The 24,251-nt window shown below is 42.0% G+C and overlaps 1 protein-coding gene and 1 long non-coding RNA gene across 4 annotated transcripts in view; one reads left to right on the top strand and one right to left on the bottom strand.

Moving 5' to 3' along the window:
* Positions 1 to 24,251, top strand: part of TWNK (twinkle mtDNA helicase) — a 103,312-nt gene that overhangs the window by 71,061 nt on the left and 8,000 nt on the right. The window lies entirely within an intron of this gene.
* Positions 16,629 to 19,421, bottom strand: LOC115095915. 2 transcript variants are annotated; one of them, XR_003857910.1, is made up of 2 exons: positions 19,337 to 19,421; positions 16,629 to 17,023 (listed from the first exon to the last, which is right to left on the bottom strand). It is a non-coding gene; the product is annotated as an uncharacterized LOC115095915 (long non-coding RNA). The 2 variants fall into 2 exon arrangements; XR_003857911.1 differs by lacking the exon at positions 19,337 to 19,421 and adding an exon at positions 19,057 to 19,327.

The following is a 24,251-nucleotide window of genomic DNA, read 5'->3' as shown; positions in this document are numbered from 1 at the left end:
AGAAGTCCATTAACGGCTATTAATCAAATTTACTTAGGGAATAGCCACTGCTATTAATTGCAGCAGTAGCATGGGATCTTCTTAGTGTTTGGGTACTTGCCAGGTTCTTGTGGCCTGGTTTGGCCTCTGTTGGAAACAGGATGCTGGGCTTGATGGACCCTTGGTCTGACCCAGCATGGCAATTTCTTATGTTCTTCTTTCATGGCCACAGGAAGCTGCTGCTATTCTTGGCCTAATTATCAGTCCGATACAGTAAAACTCGCAGGAGAGCCGGCGCTCTGAGGCGAGCGCCCGCTCTCCCAACACGTGTACAGGCCACTCTCCTGGTTGTGCGATTTAGTATGCAAATGAGGGTCCGAGGTAAAAAGAGGCGCTAGGGACACGCTAGTGTCAGCGGGTTTGACAGCCGCCGCTCAATTTTGCCCGCCTCGGCTCTCAAACCCACTGACAGCCATGGGTTCGGAAAACGGACGCCGGCATAATTAAGCGCTGTCTTCCGACCCGCGGGCTGCTTTTAAATTTATTTTTTTTTTAAATTTTGGGGCCTCCGACTTAATATCGCTATGATATTAAGTCGGAGGCTGTACAGAAAAGCAGTTTTTTCTGCTTTTCTGTACACTTCCCCGGCGCCGGCAGAAATTAATGCCAGCCTTTGGGCAGGCGTTAATTTTTTAAAGTAAAATGTGTGGCTTGGCTGCACATTTTGCTTTCTGGATCGCGCGGGAATAGCTAATAGGGCCATCAACATGCATTTGCGTGTTGCGGGTGCTATTAGTTTCGGAGGGGTTGGATGCACGTTTTTGACGTCCTATTACCCCTTACTGGATAAGGGGTAAAGCTAGCGCATCGAAAATACGCGTCCAAATTTGGGCTAACAGTGCGCTCCACCGGCCCGTATAGAAGGGAATGTGGAAGAAAATCGGGGAAAAGGCTGGGTCCTATTCTTGATGGCTCTCTGACAAGTACCGGATGGGAATAAGCAAGGAGACAAAAAAAACATTTTGCTGGTCTGCCCTGTATCTTGATGGATGGCAGTACAAGTAGTAGAAATTCATTATTCCTCAGAACTACCTTACAGTTTCTGTAGGATTGCTTGGTACATTTTTTACTTCCTGTAATATTTGTTTCATTTATTATAGTGCTTGTGTCACAAGGAATTTGCTCTGAATAACCAATATTTAATAAAGATTTCTAGGAACCCTCTACATTTCTTGAAATTTCACTGCATGCCTCAAGTGTCTTGTTATTTAAAAGACATATTGACTATTTCTAAAACCATTACCATTCATGGGAATTCCCTCAGTACTGCAAACAATACTATATTTGTTTGGTCATTTCAGATAACACACCAAAAAACATTTCCAGTGCAGGGCAACCTACGTCTGGAGCAAAGGATAAACCTTCTTATGGGCCATGAGTAATGGGGTGGAAATGTTTAAGTTCAGCCTCTGGACTTTGATCTGACTTAAGGTTATGGGTTACTTAAAATATTGATCCATTAAAGATTATAGTGAGGGTCACATGCATTATGTCTGAAGGAAACCTGACCTAAAGGATTTTTTTTTTTTTTGCCTGTGGCACGGGTCGTAAGAGAGAGACCTGCTACAGCTACTGATTTTTGAGACAAACCACAATTAAGATTACACCTGGTTGGGAAAACCAAGACTGAGAAGAGTTTTATCTTTGTCTCTTGGCGTTTGCCTGCTCTGTTCTTGTTTTGCTGAAATTGCTTTCACTTATAATTAATGTGCATGCAGACAGACCTCTTTATTGTAACTGATTATTCTTTTTATGGTACACTAGATACTTGATTCAGCAAATGTTACTAATACTGTGTAAGGAATACTTCTGCTCAGGGGTGGCTCCAGGCAATCTGCTGCCTGAGGTGAGGGATGAGACAGCACCCCTCCCTTCTCAGGACATGGCACCCTTTCAGTTATTTCAAAGGCTGGGGAAGGGGGAAAGCAGGGGGTCGGAGTTCCCAGGGGAGTGGCAGATTGGCAGATAGTGTCAGTGATAATATTTCTAGGAAGCTGGCAACCCTGCCACCCTCCCAGGATCCCTAAAACCTGCCTCCCACCCTTTCCCCCTGCAGAAGTGGGAGATGGGTGAATGGTGGGAGGTCTATGTGTGGCACACTCTCTCCAAGCCTCTGCGGGGGCATTTGGCACATAGCCTTAGCATTCAGATTACCCAACTGATAAATAAGATGCTCTGGAAAACATCCCTCTGAAATGGTTTATATGCTATTAATAATCCTTTATTTTATATGCGAGTTTACCTTGTGTGTTATTTTTATCTATGAATGTTTTTTATGTAAACCGTTATGATCTTGTGAACTTCACGTGGAATGATAAATAAAACATTTAAGTAAATAAATAAACTAAATACATAGGTGAACTTTACAGCCTTGTGCCTGCTCTCCCCTCCCCCCACACACAATTATAAATGCCGCATTTAGAATAACCAATTTTACAAGAAAAAGGACATTGAAAGTATAATCTTCTGAGATTAAAAAAAAAATCACAACCCTGCAATAAACCCACCTGAAGTGCATATGGTATTAGGCCTATTGTAATGCAGATGTGGGCTTCGCCTGCAGAAAGCCCAGAGTAAAATGAATTACAATTACATTACAGTAAATCTCCCATGCTAAAAAGAAAACTAACTGCCAGCACTCAAACAGTAAAAATCCTAAATATGAAAAAGCAACAATGCAAATATTACACCAGGCCCTAAATAGCAATACACCTCCTAATAGAAAGACAGAGCAAGCCAGGCAACGATGCAAATATCACACCAGGTCTTAAGACACCAATACACCTCCTAATAGAAAGACAGAGCAAGCCAGGCAACGATGCAAATATCACACCAGGTCTTAAGACACCAATACACCTCCTAATAGAAAGACAGAGCAAGCCAGGCAACGATGCAAATATCACACCAGGTCTTAAGACACCAATACACCTCCTATTAGGAAAACAGAATAAGCCAGACTGCTATAGAGCCCTGCACAGAAGCTGCATGCCAGCAGAATACCTCTTCTCGGTCGCACATGCAGAACACAGGCAGATCCTCACCAAATACGGAATAAAGAGACCATAAAATATAAATGGAAACATGTAAACAAAAACTGAACTGGAAACCGCAACAAGCCAAACACCTTGCAGTGCAAAAATGGAAAAACAGAAATTCTGTTCCTCAAAATAATAAAATCAAAGAATATAAAATATCATAATACTAAAAATGTACTAATAAGAATAAATATTTAAAAAAAATAGCTGATGAGTAGAATAACAGCTATTAAAAGCTCATACAAAAAGTATACAAAATTTCCCAAACATCAAATATTTAAAAATTTCAAATACATCAAATAACACCCAATAATTAAAACTAAGAAAGATTTTAAAAAATCCCTACTTTCCATACCTGGGAACCTTTGATTCCCAGTCATCCTGAAATTGCCCTGGATTAGTGTTGGGGGGGGGGGCAAGAATGGGGATTTTTCTCCTCTTTTATACACATGTTCATTCTCTCTCTCTTATGCACACACAGATGCTCTCACACATGCTCTTTCACACACTCACAGATGCTCTCATGCTTTCACTCACAGATGCTTTCACACACACACACACACCCACACATGCGTGCTCTCACACATAGATGCTTTCATATACTCTTCCACACACATGCATGTTTTTACATGCTCACACATTCTTTCACACACATACATAGATGCTGTCATATATGTATGCTCTCACACACATAGATGCTCTTACATAATGCTTTTTCACACACAAGCTCACACATTCTTTCATATACATGCTCTCAAACATGCTCTCACACACACACATGCTCTCTCAACCACATGCACTCACATATATACACATGCGCTGTCTTACAAAAACACACACACATTCTCCCTCACTCACATTATACCTTTCGGCTGTGGGTCGATGAGCTCAGCAGGCAGCTGGCGGCTTCCTTGTCTTCTGTTGCAGGTAGCCACTGGGCCGCCTCCATTTTTCTCCGGTGGCAGGTTGGACTCTGCTGGCAGCCTGCCAGCATACCTGGGAACTTTTGATTTGTAGCCGCCCTGAGATTGTTGTGGATTGGAGGGGAGGCAAGGGGACTGGGGAGGATAGGGCACACACTAACACTCACACACATACATGCTCATTCTCACACTCACACATACATGCTCTCATGTACATGCCCACTCATACTTTCTCTCTTCCACACACACAAACCCACTTAGCTCACCCTAATACTTCCACATACACATGCCCCTTCTCACACTTACTCCCTCATACAAATATGTCCAAACATATGCAATAACTTTAACACCTCTCTCGTGTGGCCTACAGGACTGCTCTATCTTCCTCTATGTAGCCGCTTCCACCTCAGCAGGCCTTGACACACCCCCTGCTCCTTCTTCAGGTGAGGGCCCACCGATGTGTTACTCTGATCCTTCGTGCGCCTGATGCTCTCCTTGCTCCGTCTGGTGTGGGCCCGAAGCAGGAGCTTTGAGAAGCAGCAATTCCTTTGGTCTTCTGGAGTCTTCAGGTCAAATCCACAGAGTTTCCACATATACCAGCTGCTGGCAAGTTGGGCTCCACCGATGGCCCGCTAGCGTTCCTTCCTTTTTCGCCACTGGCAGGTTTGGCCCAGCCGGTGGCCAACCTGGCCTTCTCCAATCTTTGCCTGCCACCGGCCTGCTGGGCCACTTCTGTTCTTTGCTGTCAGTGGCTTACACTCCGCCGACGGCACCCTGGTGGCACATGGGGACTTTTCTCTTTTTTTTTTTGTCCTCATGGGTGCATCATTTTCCTGCATCGCCGCAAGGTTCTTTTTCCGGCCTGTGGGAATTGGGAATCCCGCAGGCATATCGGTAAATTTGGTGGCAAGGTGAGGCGGCTGCAGGAGTGTTTTGAGGGCCATGTTTTTGTCACTCCAAAATTTTGCCATCTGAGGCGACTGCCTCACCCTGCCTCATTACAGAACCGCTCCTGCTTTTGCTGTATTGTAACCCTGAGACATCCATTAATTACCCTGGGGTGGGACAGCTGTAAATACAATTTTCAGTAAACATCGGTGCTGATAAATGTGTTGGGAGAGGGGAATGGCGGTAAGATGGAGCTGGAGATCATAGAATAAGTTGGAGCCAGGAAGAGAGCACAAGTAGCTGCTCTGCAAGGCATTCCTGAGCTTTAAAGGGGCTGAGAAAAGGTGAGATAATTGCCTGCCAAAAGTAAACAGAAGGTTTTTGATAGCTTCAACTTTTACATGGCTAGGCCAAGGGCACTAGTGTTTCCCATTCAAATTATCCCCCTTAATGTGGCAGAATAGAAAACTTTAAAATAAATACATCGTTAAAGGCACAGGGGATTATAGATTGGCAGTGATTCCAGTGACCCTAGGCCCTCTACCTCCTGCACCTTTAAGAGGCTGACTCAAATGGGAAAAGACCCTGCTGCTAGGGTGGGGGCCTCAGCCAAAAGTGAGCGGGCAGAGGTCCCTTAAGGACCCCTGCGGCTATGCCTTTGCTTGGTTAGCTAAAGCCTTTGGGGTGAATATTTTGTAATTATTAATTGATCTTTTGCCCATGTGCTCTGAATTTATTATCTGGTTAGACAACGGTACCGTACAAGTCATGAACTGTTCTCACTCCCTCTAGGCCTGGGATGGGTACACACGGTACGCTCCACATTTAAAGAGAAAAGAATGCAGGGCTTGGATTTCTGAGCTATAGATTCAGAAATGGGTGAGTCAATCAGGATCCAATCTGAAGCTCAGATCAATTTCAGCTCGGACTGAATCCAAACCGTGACTTGATTCCCGAGAATCTGAAGATGCTGCAGGAGACTCATCACAGACTCATCAAGCCAACTATAGCTGAGATAATCGCTTGATGCGTAACAGCTGTGAGAATGAGATTATAAAACCACAAACTAAGAAGAAGAACTGCAGAGATACAAGCAGTCTACCCCATATGTGGAAAACCAAGCAAATACCTACAAAGACAGTAACGGAACCCAGTGGTGTGTGTGTCAGAATCTGAATGTTGAAACGAACTGGCTTACAGCCAACTCGGGAATTCTGGCAACCATCCAACCTGGGAGGAGAACATCCCAGCTAGAGGTATAAATAGAACGAAGGCACCACCGGCGTCCTCACCTCTACTGTAGTAGATTCCAAGGAGCTGCAGTATTCATAAACGTTTTCTGCTGTTCTCCCTGCTTTTAGGGGACATTTATTAGCAAATACTAAAGAAAAATGAAAACAGCTAAAATGTAAAGCTTTTAAAGAAAAATAACAGAATACAGCTAAACAAATTGTAATTAAATTGAGTATCTAAAGACAATTAAATGTGGGCTGCCTGGCAGTTCAGTGGCAGTACTGTGCCCTGACATGTGGAAGGACCTGGGGTCAAGCCCTGGCTCTGGTCTTCCATTCCCTGGGCTAGCTGGGAATGCTGCAGAGGCATTACCCAATGGTAACATCAAGTAGCCAGATTTAGGGCCCATAGAAACATAAGACTTGCCATAGTGGGTCACAATAAGGGCCCATCAAGCCCAGTATCCTGTTTCCAACAGTGGCCAATCTGGGTCACAAACACCAGGCAGGATCCCAAGAGGTAGATAGATTCCAAGCTGCTTATCCCAAGAATAAGCAGTAGATTTCTGCAACTCTACCTTAATAATGGTTTATGGACTTTTCCTCCATGAACTTGTCCAAACCTTTGTTTTTAAACGCAGCTACAGTAATAGCTTTCACCACATTCTCTGACAATTAATTCCAGAGCTTAATTATACATTGAGTAAAAAAATATTTTCTCGTATTAGTTTTAAATGTATTACCTAGTAACTTCGTTGTGTGTTCTCGAGTTTTTGTAGTTTTTCAAAGAGTAAACAACTGATTAACATTTACTGGTTCCATTCCACTCATTCTTTTATAGACCTCTATCATATCTCCCCTCAGCCATCTCTTCTCCAAGCTGAAGAGGCCTAACCTCTTTAGCCTTTCCTCATAGGGGAATCGTTCCATCCCCTTTATCATTTTGGTCACTCACCCTTCTCTGTACCTTTTCTAATTCTGCTATATCTTTTATGAGACGTGGTAACCAGAACAGCACACAATACTCAAGATGAGGTGGCACCATATAGCGATACAGAGCATTCTGATATTCTCTCTTTTATTCTCCATTCCTTTCCTAATAATCCCTAGCATTCTAGGAGTGGAGGAGTAACCTGGTGGTTAGAACAGTGGACTATGAACCAGGAGACCAGGGTTCAAGTCCCACTATCACTCCTTGTGACCTTGGGCAAGTCACTTTACCCTCCATTGCCTCAGGTACAAACTTAGATTATAAGCCCTCTGGGGATAGAGAAATACCTACAGTACCTGAATGTAATCCACTTTAAAGTGCAAAAAGCATAATCTAAATAAAAAAAAAAAATGTGCTTTCTTAGCTGCTGCTGCACACTGAGCAGTAGATATCAATGATAATTCCTAAATCCTTTTCCTGAATGGTGACTCCTAATATGAACCTTGCATTGTGTGGCTATAATTTGAGTTACTCTTCCCTAAGTGCATCACTTTGCACTTGTCCACATTAAATTTAATTTGCCATTTGAATGCCCAGTCTCCCAGTTTTGCAAGGTCCTCTTGCAATTTCTCCCAATCCTCTTGTGATTTAACAACTTTAAATAATTTTGTCACCTCACTTCTTGTTCCCATTTCCAGGTCATTTCTAAATATGTTAAAAAGCAGTGGTCCCAGAACAGATCCCTGGGGCACTCCACTATTCATCTTTTTCCATTGGGAAAATTTACCATCGAGCCCTACCTTTTAACCAGTTTGCAGTCCACACTAGGACACTGCCACCTATCCTATGATTTTTACATTTCCTAAGAGTCTCTCATGAGGGACTTTAAGGAGGCTCCTTAAGGAGGACTTGCTGCATGGCCCTCGGCAAAGGGCTGTTACAGCAATGACTGCAATAAGTAAGCTGGGAGGGGAAATAAAAAATAGGGGAAAAAAAAAGTCCCAGGCAGCTGTGAATGAAGGCTGATAGTGGTGGATGCCAATCCTGCGTCTCAATGAGCTGGTCCTGCAGTCTTATTATTCCTGTTTTGCAAGTGCTTAGAACAGGGCCTTTCCCGGTGATCCCATAGCCAGTCAGGTTTTTAGGATATCCACAACGAATATGCACGAGATAAATGTTCATATACTGAGTCTCCATGGTATGCAAATTTATCTCATGCATATTCATTCCGGATATCCTGAAAACCCGACTGGCTGTGGGGTCCCCAGGCTTAGAATGTCCCAGTCTGCCTTGAGATGGGAGATAAAAGCCAGGATTGTCCCCTTCTCCCCAAGCATCCTGGAATGAGTGGGTGGGTGGGCACTAGAGCTGCGCACCTCAGGAATATGGTGAGGGCCCAAGACATCCTATGCTTTCCTTAGGAATTTTGGAAGAGGTACAAGTCTCCAGAAAGTTGGGGGTTTTTTGCCTCCTGTTTGTGAACAGAATCTTTTCTTTCATTTATCTTCCCTCCCCTTTCCCCTTCACTAATTGTTCATTCCTGGTAGGCAGCAGGTCAAGGTTGAGAAAATAAATGATAATTGCACACTTGTAAATTGAGTATTTCTCTGGGGAAGTCTGGCTCTCAGTCTTTTAAGGTGGCGTTTTGTTGCCCAGCTGCAACTGGTAAAATTCTGAGTGTGCCTTCACAACTTGTTTAACTAAATAAATAATCTCACTGCTGATAAAACTGGGCAAATTGTGAGATCGGAGCCGGCCGGCCCTTGAAGCAATCCTACCAGGCTTATACTCCTACAGGACTCGTTCTAGGAGTGAAATCAATGTACAGCAATCCTCTTGGCTGGTACTAGCCAAAACCTGGAACTTAAAGCTCCTATCTCTTGTCTGTGGCCCTGCACGCTCATTCAAAGAGCACCTATGTGTCTTCCCACCTGTTTTTCATCGTTTTCTTAAGTAGTTGTGTTTTCTCTCTTCCTTTGATCTATAAGTACGTTCAATTGTGTATTTAGGGTGCAAGGCTGCTCTCTGCTTCATGCTCTATCCACACTTCACATAATTGAGTTTACTAGCGATTATCTTAAGATTTTATAGGCTCTGAAAGCCTTGCTGTAATATTCACTTGAATACAGGCTAGTTTTGTCTCTCTTTCTCCCCTGCATGTCTAGACAATATTGCATTGCAGGTGGTATGATATGTAGAGTTATAAATCACATATCATATGCAAAATCCTCTCCTGCCACCTTTTAGCCTCTAAATGTCAAGGTTAACATGAATATGAGGTGCAAACATGCTGCAGGTTTTGTGTTGCCATTGCTGAAAATTTTCATATGTACTAATTAAATAATCATAGAAAAAATGTAAATTGTAAACTATTTTATTACGTAAATAGGCATAATGCAAGATGTGTTTTAGATAGATTATTATTATATTTTTACAACTTGCTTTTGTATATTTGGAAATATAAAGCTTTTATATTTATCTATTTAATGTCTTTTCTTTGAAAATAACAAAATTCTTATTTTTAATGATAGGGGGATTTTTGCATGTGACCTAGCTCAGGGTCTCAGAATGCTATCTTATGGCCCTGGGATCTGTGTACATCCAACTTATTATTTCTGTTCTGGTATAGCACCAGAAGGGGATTTATTTCACATATTTGTTAAACCTAAGCCTTATAACAGGATGTGATAATGCGGAGGGGTATTTGACTTCAGGGAGGTGAGCAGGAGGACAGAAAACCAGTTGGACTCTGGCTTTGAACAGAAAAGAACATTTTTCTTCACATAAATAGAAAGACAGCCAAAAAACCCTGCTTACCTCAGCAGTGTAACATCAAAAGTCAAACATACCAGGTTCCTGGCATAATTCCTGGATCTTACTCCGCTCCTTCTGGACATATTTGCTCCTTCCTGAGTCTGGGCTTTTATTCCCCTCCCCTGGGAAACATCCTATGGTCTGAATTCCCACTCTGGGTATTTAAGGTGGACCGGACCAGATAACTGGTCCTGGTCCTTTAAAATGTTCTGGGATTCTAGTCCACCTACCCCTTCAGATGCCAGTGGCATAGCCATAGATGGACCAGGGTGGGTATGGTCCACCCACTTTGGGCTCAAGCCCACCCAGTCAGGGCTACCCAACAGTGGAAGAAGAGGCTCTGCAGCAGGGCTTTCATGGATCCCATCCTGTGGTAGCTGAAGAAGGAGAGAGCCTGCAGCAGGACCAACATGGACCCCATCCCACAGCAGCCAAAGAGGTCTGCAGCACGGCTGCTGTGGATATCATCCCATGGTGGCTGAAGAAGGTGAAGACCTGCAGCAGGACTACTGCGAACCCCATCCTGCAGTGGCCAAAGAGGCCTGTAGCTTGGCGTTGCATATCACATTCCGAGGTGGCAAAGGAGAGGGCCAGCAGAAAGGCCACTGTGGACTCCATTTTGTAGTGACCCATTCTGTAGTGGCCAAAGAAGAAGAGGGTCTGCAGCAGGGCCGCCGCAGACTCCATCTCGTGGCAGCTGAAAGAGAAGGCTTGTAGCAGAGCTACTGTGGACCCCATCCCATGGTGGTTGAAGAAAGGGCAGGCAGTAGCTGAAGAAAAGGCCCAAAAGAGAAGAGGAGTCCCTGAGAGAGTTTTATTGGGGGGAGGGTATGTTTGGGGAGGGGGAGGGGGAGTGGGAGTCTGTATGTGCGTGTATGTGAGGGAGGGATCCTATGAGAATGAGAGCCTGGGTGTATGTGTGAGGGAGGGAGCCTGTGCATGTGTATGTGTGGGTGCCTGTGAGAGTGAGTGCCTGTATGAGTGAGGGAAGAGACTGTGAGTGTGAGAGGATGTATGTGAACCTGTGAGAGTTTGTGTGTGTGTGTGCGCGAAGGAGGGAGCTTGTAAGAAAGCACTGTGAGAAAGCATGTGAGGGTGAGTGCCTGTGTGTGTATGTGAGAAGGAGCTTGTGAGAGTAAGAGCCTGTGGGCCGGATTTTAAAAGAGTTACGCGCTTAAGTTAAGTGCATAACCCTTAAAAAAAAAACCTGCGCGCGCCAAGCCTATTTTGCATAGGCTCGGCGGGGCGCACAAGCCCCGGGACGCGCGTAAGTCCCGGGGCTTGCAAAAAGGGGCGGTGGGGGCGTGGCCAGGTGGCGTAGTGTCCAATCGGGGGCGTGGAGGGAACGGGCAGCGTGCGCAGGGCTCGGCGCGCACAAGGTGCACAAATGTGCACCCCTTTGCACGCGCCGAACCCAGATTTTATAAAATACGCGCGTATCTTATAAAATCCTGCGTACTTTTGTTTGCGCCTGGTGCGCGAACAAAAGTGTTTGGCAGTGAAGAAAGTTTGTTTTGCTATTACTGAGGGGACACCAGAATTGGAATATATCTGTTTTTGCATGTTGGGTTATAATGTGAACGGTCCTAGTTCTGCTCTGCACCCATTGCACATCTTAAGTTCTTATGATTATTGCTATTTTATTGTAGTTATGATCTTCTCTGCCTTTCTGGAAAGAAGATTCATAAAAGAATACATTGATATTTGTTTTATTACATGATTACATAAGAAAATAATGCTTGCATATTGGGTCAGACCAAGGATCTGTCAAGCCCAGTATCCTGTTTTCAACAGTGACCATGGCAGGATCCCAAGGGGGTCGATAGATTACAAACTGCTTATACCAAGAATAAGCAGTGGATTTCTCCAAGTCCACCTAATGGTCTGTGCACTTTTGCTCCAGGAACTTGTCCATACCTTTTTTAAAATGCAGCTATACCAATACCTTTCACCACATCCTCTGGCAATGAATTCCAGAGCTTAATTATGCATCAAGTAAAAAAATATTCTCTCTTATTAGTTTTAAATGTATTACCTGGTAATTGGATGTGATGTTTCTGGTATGTATTCTTTGCTTTTTACATTATATTCTTCTTGAATATTTATAAACTGCAATAAATATAAAATAAATTAACACAGACTAATTAAAAATGTTGACTGTTGGTAAGTGCTTGAAATAACTGAGTTAAAATATTTTTAAGTATCACTCATGATGCATGTCGCAGACTATTTAGAAGTCCATTCTCGGGTGAACCTAAGGCATTATTTAACTATAAGAATACAACTAATAGGGCTCAGACCTGTATGCCTCCTGCTCACTCATATTAACCTGGGACCCCCCCAAAACTTCAGTTCTGGCTACGCCACTGTCAGATACCCTCCCACTCAGCACAACCTTCTTAGGTTGACAGCCTGCCCCTTCTAGAGATAACTCCCAGAAAAGAAAACCATCATTCCTATTTTACTTTCCTATCCTGCGCTGGACCTCGTCCCTTCCTTCATCTAAAGGAAGGTAGAGCTGGGATGCAGACCTGTAAGCCAGGGATTGATTTCCCCTCTACCACCTGTCCCTGCCTTCAGGCAATCTTAGAGGAATCATTTGTCTCAGTAAGCCTATCTATTGTGTCCTCTAGGTATTTGCAATACCAACTTTCCCTTCGCAGCATTGCCATTGGAGTTTGGGTGCCTTAGTATCACTCCCCCCAAGGGAAGATCGCCAGAAATGACTCTTCTTCATATACAGAGTTGGTTGTTCTAAAGTTAAGATGGGCACAAGGATCCCAAAGTCCAGGGTTGCAGGATTTAAGAGCCATGGAAGTTCCCCCACTTCAAGGCTGGTCTGTCTAGTAGTTGTCTTCAGCAAGACTTGTGTGGTAGAGTACGGACAAAATCACTGTATGTTCATAGTCAATCTGGATTCACTTAATTAGCTCCCTTTACATGAGGGCTTTTACATTCCCAAAATCATCCAGGACCTGAGTTGGGTCTCCATCTAAGCTCAACTGGCACCATGAAAGTACTAAGTCATGGGAGAGGAGTATTAACAAAGCTACAAACGTGGGGTGTCAGTAAGTTGACATCCATGGTTTCTTTCCTTGTAGGGGGACATTCCCTGGCATTCTCTCCACAACTGAAGCATGGTGGTAGATATAAGTCCTGTGGCCGATATAAGGTCCCAGCCTAGTCCTTCTCTGGGCTCTGTAGAGGATGCCTTGCTCTCCGACTGTAGACTCCAGGATATGGTGGTAACCGTCTCTCTTGTACCCTGCTGCGCTCCGGCGTTGAATGGGCTTGGTAGAATTGCTGCCAAGGCAAGGTTCCAGGAAGCTGCAATTGCAGGAAAAATAGAAAGTGGGAGCAGAAAAAAAAAAAAGGGAGCTGGAGTGAAGCTCTTGGGCACCATCAATGAATAAAAGCCTTTCCTGCTGAGTGGAATTCATGAAGGGAATCAAAAAGTTTGAGACATAGTTAAACTCAGAGCCTGTAGCATAGCTTGGTTATTAAAAATAAAAAAAAAAACAACAAAAAACAAGCAATAGAGAAGCAAAGTGAAAAGCTACCTGTTGAGGTTCATCTTAAATGCTTGAAGCTGAAAAGCTTTTAAGCAGATGGAAAAGTGCTAAACAGAGCCTCTGAAGAAGTATCAAAACTTGTGTCGAGCTGGGATTTTCTACCTCCAGACTCCTATTATATCAGGAGACACAGATAAGTGCTTCTTTAACTCAAAGGCTCTTTTTTATTTGCAAAAAAAAAAAGTGTTAAAAAAAATCGAACGAGACCTATGATTAAAATATTTGAGCAGTATTTCATCTGGGTGGTTTACACAGCATTGTAAAACCGCTAATAAATAAGATAAAACTAGCATGTACTATGAGGGTCTCAAATTGATCATTCTGATAAGTCGGTTCACAGATTGTGAATTTACCTGTGGGGTTTTTTTTTATGAATGATATAGATTTCCACAGGTGATCAGGTTCTTTTTATTGATTGGGCTTGTATAAAACACCACCAACTTCTAGGACAGTTTCAAGGGTAAGCTTCGAATGCTGGCATACCTGCTGTCACAGAGAGGGGTACATTGTGACACTGCGGAAGGGATAGAAGGTCAAGTTTGTCTATTTGCAGATGATACAAAGATCTGCAACAGGAGGAGCAGAGGAGATATGATACAGACCTTCAGATACCTGAAAGGTTTTAATGATGCACAAAAAAACTTTTGTTGTTGGAAAAAAATCAGTAGAACTAGGGCTCACAAAATGAAACTCCAGGGGGGATGACTGAGAACCAACATCAAGAAGTATTTCTTCATGGAGAGAGTGGTGGATGCCTGGAACGCCCTTCTAGAGGAAATGGTGAAGACAAAAACAAAGAGGCATAGGATAAACACTGAGGATCTCTCAAGGCTAGAGGATGGGAATAAAGAAAAGAGTGCATGGGGGGTACCTTGCTGGTGCGGCGGTTACTACCCTTAACCAATAAGCCTTCATACTGTCGATGGAACTCCAGCATTGCTCTCTGCTTTAACAGCAGGGGGAAAAGAGGAAAAGGGGTCAGACAGCAACCAACAAGGGTCCTGACTTTTACGGTTGGGAAAACAAATAAACATGGGGCTAACTTGCTGAATTGACTTTTACTACCCTTAACCAATAAGCCTGATACTTTTGATGCAACTCCAACATTGCAATTGGATTCAGATAGCAACCAACAAGGGCCCAGACTTTTACGGTCTGGGAAACAGATAAGTATGGGAGTAACCTGCACAGCACAGCAGATACTACATAAACTTGTTGGGCAGACCTGGATGCACCTTTTGATCCTTTTCTGCCAGCATTTTTATATTTCTATGTTTCTGTATGTTAAGTCATCTAAAAACTGCTCCAGGAGAATAAAGTTGGCCACTTCTGTACCAGTCTTCCCTTCAGGTTGTAACCATTTCCCTCCTACATCCTTCAATAAATAGATAAGATTATGTGGATTTTCTGCTGGCCGAAGGGCTCTGCACTGGAACTGTTTTTGATACACTTCTGGAGGTTACTTAGAGTTGCCTCCAGATTTTCAGGGCATATTGATCTAGTCTTCATTTTAACCAATTGCATGCAGGTACTTGTAGTCTTGATTTTCTAAGGAACTGAAATAGGGAAGTCAGAACTACAAGTCCCTGCATTCAATGGAGTAAACCCAGGATGGGCTCAATCTGTCCTTAAAATCCGGATCGATTTGGCAACCCTAGGTATAACCTGCTACTTTAACCTCCACATAGGTGACCCCTCCACCTGGATTTTTGCTCTGGAACACAGACTGACTGCTGCCTAGGAGTTAGGCCCAGAAGCAAAAAATAAAAAATTGATAGCATGGGTCCCTGGTCTGTGCTTGGCTTAGACCAGTAAATCTCACAGCTACCTCCATATGTGATAGTGTGGAGTGTTCTTTGGCTTTAGGGAGGAGTACAGGAGGACAGTAAACCAGCTGGACTCCAGCTTTCAACAGAAAATCACTTTTACTCTTCCTATAAACAGAAAGACAGCCAAAAAGCCTGCTTACCTCAGCAGTGTTACATCAAAAGTCAAACATTCACATTTACAGAGTTCTGGCATAATTCCTGGAGCTTCTTTCTCCACTTCTGAGCACATTTCTCCTTCCTGAGTTTGTCATTTTATCCCCCTCCTCTGGGAAATGCCCTGTGGCCTGAATTCCCACACTGGGCATTTGAGGTGGACCAGGCCAGGTAGCTGGTCCCGGTTCTTTAAGGTGGTCTGGGGTTCTAGTCTATACATCCCTTCATACAGGACTATTCCTAAGTAGTATAATGACTTGTTGTCAAGACAGGAGAAAAGTAGCCAGTGACATTTTAAAGGACTATAAAGCTGAGCAGGAGATGTAGATGGGCAGACTGATGGGCTGTGTGTCTTTGTGTGCCTTCATATTCTATGTGTGGCTCAGTGTGTGGCAGTGGTCAAAAAAGCAAACAGAATGTTAGGAATTATTAGGAAAGGAAGGGAGAATAAAATGGAGAAGGTCATTGCTCCAGGGTGAGACCACACCTGGAGTACTGTGTATAATTCTGGTCAATGCACCTCAAAAAAAGATAAGGCTGAACTGGAAAAGATACAGAAAAGGGCTTCCAACATGATAAAGGGGATGGAACAGCTCCCCTATGAGGAAAGGCTAAAGAGGTTGAGGCTGTTCAGCTTGGAGAAGAGAATGCTGAGGGGGGGATATGATAGAGGTCTATAAAATCATGAGTAGAGCAGAAAACTGATTCATATTTATCCTGTTTTCTCTTTCAAAAAAAAATACAAAGAACACTCAAGAACACTCCATAAAGGTAGTAAAACAAACGTAACACAAATCAGAGAAATTATTTTTTCACTCAACACACAATTTTTGTAACTCATTGCTGGAAGATATGGTAAAGGCATTTAGCATAGCTGGGTTTAAAAAAAAAAAAAAAAGGTTAGCCTAGTAGTTAGAGCAAACCAAGTTTGGACAAGCTCATAGATAAGAAATACATCAACTGTTATTAACCAGGTAGACTTGGGGAAAGCCAGGACTTAGCCCTGGTCATTAGCAGCATGGGAAAGCAAACTGCCTACTATTTGGAATCCTGCCAAGTATCTGGCCTGATTGGCCACTGTTGGAAACCAGATACTGGGCTTGATGGATTCTCCGTCTGACCTAGTATGGTAATTTTTATTTTCTTATAAGAGGCATCTGGATAAAGCAAGCATAAGTTAATTAGATTTGACAGTAAAAGCAGAGTCATAAGTCAGCACATATATCTGCTCCCTTTTAATGCATAAGCCATGGCATTTGGTTGGACATAGCTCAATACAATTTATCAAAACCTTCAGAAAGCAAGAAACGTAAATGGGCATATTGTAAGTCAAAATCACTCCGAGGTCTGGGTTGGTGAAGTTCTGATGTTTGACAAATGTGATGAAACATCTGGACTCTGAGGAGGGGACAACAACTGCACATTTCTTGGTCATGGAAAAGGACTGACATTGACAAGGTCATCCTAGAAAGGCCTCCCTTCCCTCTGTTCTCTGGAGTAATTAGCATTGCTGTGTGTTACAGAAAGCTCCAGTAACACAGGGGACTAAATGAACGACCACACTGCAAATCTTAATATTCAGTCTTGTAGCTGTTGCACATCAACACCTGTAGGACAAAAGATAAAATGAAGTCAGTCAGACGTGAAAGATGTGCTCAGCACTCCAGCTGTTTCTGCATGTTACTGAACAAATACAAGTGCCAGAGTGCAGTCTTACAAGGCAGTAATACACATACTGACTGTACCATAGCTTACCCAGATGACTAAGATGTGATAACTGGACCAGGACTCAGAAAAACAAGGCAAAGTTATTTTTAGCACTATAAAACTTCAGCTACTAAAAATGTTTTTGTATAGAAAATATGGAACAGGATTTCTAGAATTAATGAATGGCCAAGAATTATTATTTCTGTTTTTTGGAGGTTAAGGGTTAAGTTTATTATGTGCAAGCCAAGCTCTGATTGTGGAGATGCATAAAGTAGCAAAATGAACAGTGGCAGACTGTGAGGATATGAGAGGAAAATAAAACTGAGTATCAACAGCATAAGGTCTATATATAACACCAAGAGTTGACCACATCAAGCAGAGGGGCAATAGATATATATGTATGCCCGCACGTACTTTTGAAAATCTACCCCATATTATCTATCTTCATTCTAATTATCAGGATTTATATAGTATAAAAAATTATTTCAGCCAATCACAAGTCAAAACATTGAAAACTATCCCCAACTCCTCACACAATAAGAATAAAAACCCTACTAATATTATCTTTCCAATTTATCCAGCCTTTCTAATCACTACAGGTGTTCCTCAGGCCTCCGCATTATTAGCGGCTTTATTTAATATATATCTAATGCCCCTCTGCTTGATGTGGTCAACTCTTGGTGTTATATATAGACCTTATGCTGTTGATACTCAGTTTTATTGTCCTCTCATATCCTCATAGTCTGCCACTGTTCATTTTGCTACTTTATGCATCTCCACAATCAGAGCTTTGCTTGCACATAATAAACTTAACCCTTAACCTCCAAAAAACAGAATAATTCTTGGCCATTCATTATCTTATCATATTCCCACAACCTTTACTTCTGACAACTACACATTTCCTATTTTACATACTGTATGAAATTTAGGCGTTATCCTTCATCCCACACTAACTATGAAATCTCATATGGGAAACTTAGTCTACTCCATCACATCAAACCTCTTTTAGAACCATCAGATTTCCGTCTTGCATTACAGGCTTAGATTACTGCAGTTCTCTTTACATAGGCCTTCTCCATTGAATACTTAGATCATTACAACTAGTTGAAAACTCTGCTGCTCATCTCCTTACTAGTACCAGACTACATGATCGTATGTCACCCATATTACAATAATTACATTGGCTGCCTATCCAATGGTACATATAATACAAGAGAGCTGTTACCACACAATATCTCCCCGCACCATGGATCAGTTCCATCTTGCACTTTTGTGTTCCCACCAGAAACCTTAGGTCTGCCAGCCAATGTCTCCTTGATTTTCCAGCCGTAAGTCATGTCTGATTAACAACTACTAGTGGACGAGCATTTTCCATTGCCGGGCCTAACGTGTGGAACTCGCTCCCTCTTATGATTTGTTTTATTACAAACACTAAGGAGCTCAGGAAGGGCCTAAAAACTTGCTTAAAAAGGCATTTCCTTCATAGTGTAATTGATGGCCCCCTTTTAATTCCCCGACCTCTAATCCGCAGCTTTACTCTGATTTCTAATTTATTTACTATTATTTTTATGTATGTCTTTTTATGTAACCCACCCTGAACTTTGGAGGGCTTGGTAAATAAATACTTTTAAAATAAAAATAAATAAATAAATATGAAGTGTATGTTGTTCCGAGAAACACATACGTGCACATGGCACCTGGCCGTGGCAAGTGCGCATACATTCAGCCTATGGAGTTGTACTACACTGCCTGCACTTCCTGGGGGTTCCTTTCAACACCGTCAGTATCATCTCACCTCACTAAAGGCTAAGATGCTACTGACTAGATCTCCCACATTTTCTTCAGCTATTAGCTCTCCAGTACCTTCTGATTCAGGGAATCCCAGACAAGATTCTTGTTCAGAATCAGTTGTGGAAAATACTGCCTCCATTACCTTAGAAGCAATAATCATGGAGGAGTGTGTTGCTGGCTTTGGGTGCTGTACATCTGCTGTCCTTGCTCCTACCCTGCTAATGCCAGTCTTGGATGGCTCTCCTGCCTTTTGCCTCAGCTCCAAAACAAGAGGGAGAGGAACAGGCAGTGGGGGCACATGATCTCCCAATTTCAATTTCTTATGGCTTGAACTGGCTTCTACTCCTGACTTTCTATGGCTAAGTCTTTTTTAACTTTAAAATTCAACAAAGCAAATGGAGTTTCTTTGCAAATGCTCAGACCTTTCAGTGGGAGGACGTCAGGATCGCTTGATCTAAAAGTCTAGTTAAAAAGATGTTTCACCATGGTCTCCTTGCCAACTTCTCCTGCCTTGGCTCTGATGAGGCTGCTATGTCACATAGGAAAAATTGATTGCTATAGTTACCAGTTAGTCCCTATCTGCAGCTGTTGCTTGCTCAGCATAGCCATAGACTTGAATGTGCTATAGACTTAAATGGGAAACATAAACAAATGAAACTTGATGGTGCGGGGGTTATTACCCATGATACTGTTGATGTAACTCCATCATTGCTCTCTGCTTCAACGGCAGGGGGAAAGAGGAATTGGATTCGTTCAGCAACCGAGGGCCCCGACTTTTTTGGTCTGGGGAAAAAAGTATGGGGGTAACTTGCTGATGCGGTGGTTACTATCCTTAACTAATAAGACTGATACTTAGATGTAACTCCAACATTGCTCTCTGCTTCAACAGCAAGGTATAACATGGAACTGGATTCAACAGCAATCAACGAGGGCTAGGTGGGAAAATGAGAAGCACGGTGGTAATCCGGAATTGGATTCAAACAGCAACTGAGGGCCCTGACGTTTATGGTCTGGGAAATAGATAAGCATGGGGTAACCTACATGGCACAGCAGATATTGCCATAAGCTTACTGGGCAGACTGGATGGACCATTTAGTCCTTTTGTGCCATCATTTCTATGTTTCTATGTAACAAATTTTTTTGTTTAAATTCATGGGCACCCTCCATTCATTTTTGGTCTCCAGGAATTAAACAAAAATAGTCTAATTTGTTTTATTTTGCCTATTTGTTTCAAATAAATGCACATCCCTAATGGAGTGTCCCCTTGATTTAGTATTATTTGAAAGGGTAAATAACCATCCTTTGTTTACCCATTCCACCTCACTCATGCTTTTATAAACTTCTGTCATGTCCCCTTCTCAGCTATTTTTTTTCCAAGCTGTAGCGCTCTAACCTGTGTAACTTCTCATCAAAGGATTCATTCCATCCCCTTAATCATTTTTTTTACCCTCCTCTGCACCTTTTCTAGTTCTGCTATATCGTTTTTAAGATGGGGCAACAAAAACTGCACACCATACTCAAGGTGCAATCACACCATGGAGAAATAGAGAAGCAATATGATATTATTTGTTTTATTCACCATTCCTTTTTTGGATTATTCCTAACATTCTATTTATTGAGTGTTGCTGCCGCAGACTGAGCTGAGGATTTCAATGTAAGATCCACAAGGACTCCAAGATCCTTTTCTTGGATGGTGACTCCTAATATGGAACCCAGCATTGTGTATTTGTAGTTGGTACTATTTGTCCCTATGTGCATCATTTTGCACTTTTTCACATTAAATTTCATCTACTATTCAGATGTCCAGTCTTCCAGTTTTGCAAGATCCTTCTGCAGTTCCTCACAATCGACTACTGTTTTAACAACTTTGAATAATTTTGTATCATCTGCATATTTGATCACCTCACTCATTGTTCCCTTGTCCAGATCACTTATAAATACATTAATCAGCACAGGTCCCAGTACAGATCTCTGTAGTACTCCACTAATCACCTGTCATAACCAATTACCAATCCACAATAGGACACTGCCTCCTAACCCATGTCTTTTTAATTTCCTAAGGTGTCTTTCATGGGGGAATGTGTCAAATGCCTTCTAAAAATTCAAATACATTACATCAACTGGCTTACCATTATCCATATATTTATTTACACCTTCAGAAAAATTTAATAGATTGGTAAGACTTCCTTTTGCTAAAACTGTGTTGGCTCTTCCCCATAAAGCTATGTTAGCTATATGGCCAGTAATTTTGTATTTAAGAATAGCTTCTACTATTTTGCCTGGTGCCGAAATCTGGCATACCGGTCTATAGTTTCCAGGATCACCACTGGAACCCTTTTAAAAATAAGCATTGCATTGGCCACCCTCTAGTATTAGGTATAGTGGTTGTTTTAAAGATTGGGTTGGGTTACTAATAATAGGTTTGCAATTTCATGTTTGAGTTCTTTTAGGACTCTACGGTGGATGCCATTTGGCCCTGATGATTTGTTTCTCTTTTGTTTGTTAATTTGACTATTACATCTTCCATTAATACAGAGATTTGCTTTAGTAGCTAAGAGTCATCACCATCAAATAATGCTTCCAGTGTGGGTGTGCCCCCAGCATTCTCCTTATTAAATGCTGAGGCAAAGAATTAATTTAGTTTTTCTGCTATTTCCCTTAGCATCTCTTTTACCCCTTGGTTATCTAATGGCCCAACTGACTCCCTCACAAGCTTTTTACTTCAAATGCACTTGCAAAAGCTTTTATTGTTAGTTTTTGTCTCTATGGCAAGCTTCTTCTCAAATTCTCTCCTGGTCTATGTCAAATGTTTTTTTTTCTGGAACCTGGCACAGCTATGGCTTTGAGCAAGCCATTATGTGTCACAGTTGTATAATAGCTGGGACCTCTTCCCTCGGCCACCCCAAGGAACAGAAGCCGGGCTCAGGAATCAAACACAGGTCCTATGAATAGCAGGGTGCAGTGCCACTTTTAAACAAAGGGGGTAATTTTCAACCAGTCTACAAAGTTGCAAACTACGCTGGAGTTTTTATCATGTACAAGTTTACGCAGATATTCTTTTTTTTAATTTTTAATTTATGAATTTTCAATATGCATTACAGGAAATAACAGATCTTGTCATACGTAATATTATGAAAACAAGTATAGGTAATAAATACATACAATCGCCTCTTATAGGTATTTGAATAATAATATCTCATATGCAAGTCTTTTACTAAAACAGAAGATAAATCTAAGTGATAACCTCAAATATAGAGCGATTTATACTTATATGAGGAAATTATTTATAAGGAAAAATGTACAGTTTACTCCTGTTTTACTATGTAACCGGTGTTCTACTCTACTAGAAGACTCTTAAGGTGGTCTGGATCAGTAAAAAGATGTTTTTTTCCTTTATAATCAATGGCACACCTACAGGGGTATTTAAGTAAGAAGGAACCTCCTTTATCAATTACTTCTTTCCTCAGAGCTAATTTTCAAAGGGAAACCAGGCAGGTACTTTGCTTTTGGTGTTTGGGTACTTGTCAGGTTCTTGTGGCCTGGTTTGGCCTCCGTTGGAAACAGGATGCTGGGCTTCATGGACTCTTGGTCTGACCCAGCATGGCAGGGAAGCAAACCAATTTGGCAGTGCAATAATAATGGGAGATTTCAATTATCAAACACAAAGATTCTCTTAATGGGAAACCCCACGATTGGATTTCAATTATCCCAATATTGACTGGGTAAATGTAACATCAGGACTTGCTAGAGACATAAAGTTCCTGGATGTAATAAATGATTATTTCATGGAGCAATTGGTTCAGGAACCAACAAGAGAGGAAGCTATTTTAGATTTAATTCTTAATGGAATGCAGGATTTGGTGAGAGAGGTAATGGTGGTGGGGCCACTTGGCAACAGTGATCATAACATGATCGAATTTAAACTAATAACTGGAAGGGGGACCATAAGTAAATCTGCAGCTCTAACACTAAACTTTCAAAAGGGAAACTTTGATAAAATGAGGAAAATAGAAAAAAACTGAAAGGTGCAGCTGCAAAGGTTAAAAGCGTTCAGCAGGCTTGGACATTGTTTAAAAATACAATCCTAGAGGCGCAGTCCATATGTATTCCACGCATTAAGAAAGGTGGAAGGAAGGCAAAACGATTACCTCATGGTTAAAAGGTGAAGTGAAAGCATTGTGACGTTAAGTGTAAAACATTGATAAGACAGGCGAAGAGAGAATTTGAAATGAAGTTGGCCATAGAGGCAAAAACTCATAATAAAAACTTTTTTAAATATATCGAAAGCAAGAAACCTGTGAGGGAGTCGGTTGGACCATTAGATGACCGAGGGGTTAAAGGGGCTCTTAGGGAAGATAAGGCCATTGCAGAAAGACTAAATGAATTCTTTGCTTCCGTGTTTACTACTGAGGATGTTGGGGAGATACCAGTTCTGGAGATGGTTTTCAGCGGTGATGAGTCAGACGAACTGAACGAAATCACTGTGAACCTGGAAGATGTAGTAGGCCAGATTGACAAACTAAAGAGTAGCAGATCACCTGGACCAGATGGTATGCATCCTAGGGTTCTGAAGGAACTAAAAAATGAAATTTCTGATCTATTAGTTAAAATTTGTAACCTATCATTAAAATCATCCATTGTACCTGAAGACTGGAGGATGGCCAATGTAACTCCAATATTTAAAAAAAGCTCCAGGGGCGATCCGGGTAAATATAGACCAGTGAGCCTGACTTCAGTACCAGGAAAAATAGTGGAAACTATTCTCAAGATCAAAATTGTAGAGCATATAGAAAGACATGATTTAATGGAACACAGTCAACATGGATTTACCCAAGGGAAGTCTTGCCTAACAAATCTGCTTCATTTTTTTTGAAGGGGTTAATAAACATGTGGATAAAGGTGAACCAGTGGATGTAGTGTATTTGGATTTTCAGAAGACGTTTGACAAAGTCCCTCATGAGAGGCTTCTTCGAAAACTAAAAAGTCATGGGATAGGAGGCGATGTCCTTTCGTGGATTACAAACTGGTTAAAAGACAGGAAACAGAGAGTAGGATTAAATGGTCAATTTTCCAGTGGAAAAGGGTAAACAGTGGAGTGCCTCAGGGATCTGTACTTGGATCGGTGCTTTTCAATATATATGTAAATGATCTGGAAAGGAATACGAGTGAGGTTATCAAATTTGCAGATGATAAAAAATTATTCAGAGTAGTTAAATCACAAGCAGACTGTGATACATTACAGGAGGACCTTGCAAGACTGGAAGATTGGGCATCCAAATGGCAGATGAAATTTAATGTGGACAAGTGCAAGGTGATGCATAAAGGGAAAAATAACCC

This window comes from Rhinatrema bivittatum, chromosome 7, assembly GCF_901001135.1.
Source record: "Rhinatrema bivittatum chromosome 7, aRhiBiv1.1, whole genome shotgun sequence".
NCBI lineage: Eukaryota > Metazoa > Chordata > Amphibia > Gymnophiona > Rhinatrematidae > Rhinatrema > Rhinatrema bivittatum.
The sequence above is the reverse complement of the archived record's forward strand: the minus strand, read 5'-3'. Positions and strand labels throughout refer to the sequence as shown.